A 7,360-nucleotide genomic window follows, 5' to 3' on the forward strand; every position below is an offset into this window, starting at 1 on the left:
TTTTCCAGACACCATTGGCACCATCTTCCAGTGAAGGTACGCGATTGTTGATGTGTTACCTTGGACGTTTTATGGTCTTAAGACTGTAACTGTGTAACCAAATAAACCCCCTTTATAAAATCCAGTCCATTTCTGGTGTTTTGCATTCCAGCAGCATTAGCAAACTAGAAGAGAGTGTTAAGTACTATTAATAAAATGAAGGAGGGGAAGGGGATAGCAAATAATGGAGGAGGAACAATGTTAGAGAAAGAAGGTGTCTCCTAAGAGGTGATATTTGAGCGGAGTCCTGCATGGTGAGAAGGAGACAAACATGAGGGTGAAGTCTAGCATGAGAGTGCTTCTGGATGAGGGAACAGAAATGGAGGAAAGGCTGAGGTTAAAATGAGCCTGGTGTTTTCCAGGGACAGTGGGGAGGTCAGTGTGGCTGCAGTTCCTTGTGAGGGAGGTAGGCGATGACGTCTGAGGGAGAGTAGTTCCTTGTACACCACAGTAAGTAGTTAACATTTATTCTAAGTGCAGAGGGAAGCCAATGGAAGGTTTGAAGCAGGGAGTGACAGGATATGATGGAATTAACCATTCAGAAAAATCACTGACCATTGTGTGGAGCGTGGAAAGCAAGGATATACATTGACCCTGGAATGGTTCCCAACACACATAAGGCATTAGACAAATATTTCTTGAAAGATGTCTTCACACTATAATACATTAAAAGCTGTGGCAGTTATGGCCCTTAAAGAAGATGCTTTTTCATTCCCCAAGACTAATGTTATCCAGAACTTGCAATGAATGTGGCTTATTTGTTCCTGAGGTCTGGGAACAACATCCTGCTTCACTTTGGAGGGGCAGCAAGCCAGTTGGCCAGGAGTGTGGTTTATCCAATGAAGGGATTATGTCTCACTTCTGTACTTTGCTGTTTACCACACACCATTTTCACAAGCATGACATTTAGAGCAGAAAGCGAACTCCATTTGGAAAAATTTGTTCCCAAGTTGCCTCAACATCCTGAACAAACTGATGTCCTCAAAAGGTGCTTACTTGATTCTCTTGTCAGAGACAAGACTCATAAACAGTTTATGCTCACCTTTTAAATTTTTCTTTAGCAGCAGCAGGATAAAAAGAACTAAATACAAAACTGGAGGCCTTTTTGGTCTCATTGACTTTAAATTCAATAAAATAATGTGCAGGAAAATAAATTCACACTTAACATTACTATACAGTAGGAAGGAGAACGTCATTCTTGAAGCATACCCAGCAAAGTTTCATTTCCTAAGTCCATATCTCTTTGCTTCTCCCTTGGAAAGCCCGCAATTCCCCTCAGAGGCTATAATTTTTCACATGGATGAAGGGAAAAGGAACTAAGACTTGCTACCACTAAGGAGAAACCAGAAGTCATCAGTCATTGGCTTACATTGTATTTTGGTTTCTGTTTGAAGATGCTTACTCTTTAAGAACACATCATGCTGACCTGGGGAATTTCTGCTTGGGGTTTTCAAATGAACCAGAAGACAACTGTGAGTTGGCTGATGAGACAAAAATGTTTTTCTTAAAGAGCTTTTTAGGCAGAAGATGGAGTTTGGAGTCAGAAGCCTGGGAGCTGTGTCCAGACTTGTCATTACACCTGCTGTGTGGCTTTTGGTAAGGTGCAGAGCTCATCTGACAGGACAGTAAGGGGCCACTGAATCTGGAGCACTTCAAAACTATTTATCGTTGACCGTTATTGTTCTGATTGTCATTGTTTTTATTCTCTTGGTTAGATTTCTCATTCCAGGGACTGACTTTATCCAACAGAATTATTAACTTAAGGGGTTTTTTGTACTATGTTTTGAAGGAGTGTGTTCTAAGTACTCAATTCAATACAAGAAGCATTTAAAGAAGAAAAAAACAATATTAGAAGGGGTGAGAAAGATAGATGTGGCGTTAACTTAATCCAAAGAGGTAGAAAAAGAGCATAAACCCAGGGTTAGCAGAATGTAACAGAGGGTATGAAGGATGGATTCTGTCAGAGAGGAGCAGAAAAATGACTCTGTGGAGAAGTGGTGGCACAGAGACCTCAGCACTTGCACAGGGGTGATACAGACTGAAAGTAGACCAGTCTCCTGGGCAGGGGCAGGCCTGGGGCAGAGTGGGGGATTCAGGCAGGAAGTCCAGACCAGCACGTACAACCCGTGTCTGGTAAGCTTGGCAGCAGCCAGCATGTGATTTTCCAGCACAGCTGTCAACATCAAAGGGCCCACAGCAGGAAGGAAGGGCAAGTCCCCACAGGCCCAGTGACAGGGGCACAGAAGTGAGTGATAATAACAGCTCCCAGCAATCAGACAGCAGCTCACCAGGACCAGAAAATCTGGCATTAGGTAGCAGGTTCTCAGCAAGATTTCCCACCATCGCCTCCCCCCCCTCCCCTCACTCCCTGCTCACTCTTCTGTTAAAATTTATCGCTATTTATTGAGCATGGGCTCTGGAGTCAGAAGAACTGCTTTGAATCTGTTCCACCACCTATTGGCCATGGGACCTTGGGCAAGTTTCACAAACCCTCTGTAACAAGGATCTACTGACAGTAGGGTGTTTACCAGCCTCGGGGTGCTGTGAAGACTGAATGGGAGCATATGAATGACATGCCTGGTACATGGTAAAAGCTCAGTCAAGAAGAGGAATAAAAACACAACCAGAAAATCAGTTCTGGAGCCCAAATTGAGATCACACACAAGAATCAATACGGTTCTTATGAAAAGATCTGTTGAACCTGGAGCAGCGGCAAACCTTAGCTAATGGTGCAACTCAGAGGGTGGGGTTAATAACCTTTAAATCTCTTCTCCCTGAATCAAGGGATGCAGGGTCTGAAAATCTGGCAGGTGCATAGAAGGCTCCTAGGCAGATGTATGAGAGAATAGCATCCTAGAAGGGAGGAGGCCTGAGCAGGGGCAAAAGCACATATGGAGGCCAGGAAGCCAGACTACAAGGGTCATTAGGAAGTGGTCAGTAATCTGACCATCTTTTATCCCAAAAGTCCTGAGGTGAAATCCAGAGTCAGAGGTTGGCTTGAAAGACAAGCAAGATTGAATGCAAACTCTCTGGATAGGGGAGACATAAATTTTTGGTTTAGGAATATATGGCAGTAGTAAGATAGAAATAAGAGAATATACTTGTTGCAGCAAGTTTATGGAAGAGAGAGGAGGAGAGGGATCTGGAACTTAGCTGGAGTAATTTTTGAATTTTTGGAATGAAAGAGGCATTCCTTTCCTGACATAAAAGCAAAAAAAAAGAAAGAAAAGTGAAGGAACTTTTATCTGATGGCCTCAATCTCAGTGAAGAATGAGACAAAGTCATCTGGGATAGAAAAGGGGGTACATGAGGTAGAGGGTTGTGGGAAAACTGTCAATAGTGATTGTGGGGAATTTGGTAGGAACCAAATGGAGATGAATCTCTCTATGAGAGTGCCTTCTGCAAATCTGGAATGTACTTACCCCAGGTTCAGGCTCAAATGAAAACTGAAAGTCACCCATACCGATGGCCTAAAATAGCAAAACCAAGCTCATCCTCCAAGACTCCAGCTACAACAAATTGTCTGCACCTTTCTGCCCACTTCCTACCACAGACTCTCTCCTTAATGCCCTCTACTCAGCATCACACCCACTCCACCCTACAGACTGTTCTCCCAGAGGTTGCTCAGGCAGCCTGAACGCCTGTTGTCTTTTCTCAGTTCTGGTTCTTAGTGACATCTCTAAAGAGTAAATTCTCTCTTTCTTCTTGAAACGTTCTGCTCCCTTGTCCACTCTCCCATATTTTGCATGACAGATTGCTTCTCATTCTTCAGGTCTCATTTTAAAAGTCTCCAACTCAGAGCAGGTTCTCCTGAGAAGAGGTCCTTTCCTATCCTGTGTTATAGCATTCTCCCTCTTCCATAACATATTAAAAAGAAGAAATAGATCCATTGTTTCTTTTCTGGATCCTCAATTAGTGTGTAAGCTCCCTGAGCATAGAGCTCCGGCATCTAATGCAGAATGTAACACAGGGTAGGTGCTCTATAAATATTTGTAGAATGAATGAATGAGCCAATAAATGAATTAACTTTGCATTACCCTCTTTCTTTTCCCATCTCTTGCCTCTGTGTATCCTTCACTGGCATCTCTTCTGCCTCCTACAATGGAATGGATGTGCTTCCTTGCGAGTTAATTTTAGGGATCTTGGGCATGCCTCTACATATTCCTCCCTTCATAACCTTGGCTACATCCATACAGAGGAATAGCTACCATAATCAACTTGGCTTCCCAACCCCAGAAGACTGGACCTTCTTTTCCCCCAATCTGAAAGGGACAAGCTGTTGAAGCTGTACATTAAATGTCCAAGTATAGCTTTCATGCTGGTCAGTTCCATTTACTTCAGAGGTTGTCCCTCCTTCAAGCCCTTTTGCTCCCTTGGTTGTCTTGTGTGACCATATCATCCAATTCAGCTCTTCCTCCTTTCTGGTCTGCCCATTTTTGAGAACCTTCCTTCATTGACATTCAATGTCTCTTCTTGAAAGATTATTTCAGATCCAGAAAAATGTCTTACAATTTCAAATGTTTCCTAGAATATATCCTCCAGTTTCCTGACAAACACAAGTACAAGGCATAAGAGCTGGAAAAATGACCCAATCCAGAAGCCAAACCCTGAAAATTGTAGTCATGATGCCCAAGGCAGAAAAAAATCTTAGTTCTAATTGCCAAAATGCTTAGCACTAGGTATCAATTAAGCAGGTGGGTCTTATAACAGAGACTGGTCACTGTTCATGAGTCAGTGGTTGTTTCCTGGAACTATTTCCCACAGCCTTAGATGCAGGCTGATAGACAAGCATCCTGGGGAAATATTTGCTTAAGAGTGCAGACTCTGGAGCTAACTATATGGATTCAAACTCCAGCATCACCTCTTACTTGCATAATGACCTTAGTTAATTTGCTTGATCTCTCTGTAACCCAGTTTTCTTGTCTTCGAAATGGTGGAATAGTTGTACTTTCACCAAAAGGTAGTTATGGATATTGATGATTTGATACATAAAACACTTGGAGCCATGCCTGGTACATCATAAGTGCTATCATAATTTAGCTATTAGTTATGGAAGACAGAGTCCAATCTCAGAGCAGAAGACTGGCAAGAGAGAAATGGGGTGTGAAGGTTCTAGTCCCCAGTTGGTATTGCATGTGGGGCAGTAGACTGTGGTTCCATCAGAACTAAGAAGAGGGCTCCCAGGTGATGCCCACTTCTGTGGTCTGAGTTACCATGGAAAATGGGACACTGGCATCCTAGCACTGTTCTAGTCAACATTTTCATACAATGGTGTTCAGTTGAAATGGCCATCATTTTATACACAATAGGAGAAACTGTAGAGCATTTGGAGCCCTAGATGAGGCTGTTCAAGATGATTGGCTGATGTATATGGGTCAGGAGGTCACTAGGGTCTTTCCAGGTGCTACTACTTGGCCACCTTAAGGGCTAAACCTCTCAATACCTTATGGCATGCCAATGTGCCCAGGTACTGTTGCAAGGTTTTGCTGTGGAGTGTCTTCCCCCAGCTGCTCCTCCTCTGATATCTGTCTCAGCAAATGTCACTACCATCTACCCAGATGCGTAAAGCAGAAACCTGGGAGACAGCTTTGACTCCTCTTAATCTCATCCTGTCATCCAATAAATTACTGAGTCCTGTTGACTGCATCCGTGGCTTTTACTCTCTTCTCCATCACCATCTGGTACCCTTTGCCCTATAGTTTCAATAATGTTGGTGTAACGGAGATAATACGGTGAAAACATTGAATTGATGCATTCTAATTTTGTCTATTAAATTATGTTTTCGTAGCCTCCCACCATTAGAGACTTCTGTTCTCACACAGAAGGGAATGGCTAATGAACCTTTTTTAGCAAGAAAATAGGCTTACCCTCCAAGCTTTGCAGAGCAAGGGAGGCAGAGAGCCTTAGTTGGCTAAACTGCTTTAACACCAGTTTAGTATATCAAAGGTTAATCCCACAGAATTCAAATCAGAAACTCTTTCCAACATGTAGAGAAAAACATCCCTGCTCACCTTTAAGGCTTAGAAGAAGTGACAGAAGGAGGGACGTGTGATCCAGGGGAATGTCTGCCCCTCCTGGGCCCTTGAGAACTGTGGAAAGTAACTCATTGTCATAAAAATGCTAACAGCCTCAATTAAAGGATATAAGATTTTTTTTTAATTTTATTTTTATTCCTGCATGGAAGCAGGAGACAAAGCAGCACACTCCCAGGTAGAGGTACAGGTCTTCAAAATCTCCCAAAGTTTTCACCTGCTATAGCGCTGTTCACGATACCGCCTGCACAGGCTGATGTCCCACCATGTCTGAGAAAGTGACTTCCTGTACATTCTTCCATATTGCAAGGTTTATGCTGACATTCCAGAAGAAATTACAGTAACAATCTAGTTAAAAGATTACTTACATCATTGGACCCTTCTGGTTCTTGACCTCAAATTTGTCTGGAAGACTACGTTCTATTCTTGGGGGAGAAAGTAAAATCAATGCTCAGGTGTCCCTGAACAATACCCTTGCCCACAGTTTTCCATCATCTTGCAAAGCCCCTTTCTCCACAATTCACTGCCTGACACTTTAATCTGGGTAGTATTCCTCAAAGGAGCAAGAAGCATTTGGCCCAGAGCGGGGGAGACAGGTTAGATAAATGTAGGAAGTATGGAAAGAAAGATCTCTGTGTCTGAATCTCCTTTGGGACTCTGGAATGGGGCCACCATAACTTTGGCCACCCTGAACCTAGGTATAGCCATGCCAAATAAACTCAGCATTAAAACATGATTTGCCAGAGAAAGGCCTCCAAGTTTGGCTTTTCATAGATTTCTTTTGGAGGGGGTGGGGGTGGAATTAAGTAGATAAATCCCAAAGTAACTAAGTGCTTGGCTGGAGAGCTTGCTAGAAATTGCTGTAGTTGAGGAATTGAGGTGGCTCTGGTACTGCATAGTGGATTGCCCAGGTTAGGGCAAATGGAAGGCATCTCAGGATTGTAGCACCAATGGAAATCAAAGGGAGACCAAGGCAGCTAGGAAGAGTGGCAGACCCTGACTAAATCTAAAGACACCAGGTCACACATCTCAGTTATAGACTGCTGTTAAAAATGCCTGTTGGACAAATATTAGGAAGTTTTTACATAGCATCATCCTGGAGATCGAGGAGGAGAGGACATCTCTTCCAAGCAGCCTAACTGTGCTGGGTCATCATGAGGTTGCATAAGTTATATTCCTCCTCTCTCTCCACCCAGATGCCAATTTGGAGAGGAGCTGGAAGGGTAGGTGGAGGATAAAGGCAAGAAAACCACAAAATCAAAGAGATTAAGTATTACCCAAAGGGGTTG

Source organism: Choloepus didactylus, chromosome 8 (genome assembly GCF_015220235.1).
Source record: "Choloepus didactylus isolate mChoDid1 chromosome 8, mChoDid1.pri, whole genome shotgun sequence".
NCBI classification, from domain to species: Eukaryota; Metazoa; Chordata; class Mammalia; order Pilosa; family Megalonychidae; genus Choloepus; species Choloepus didactylus.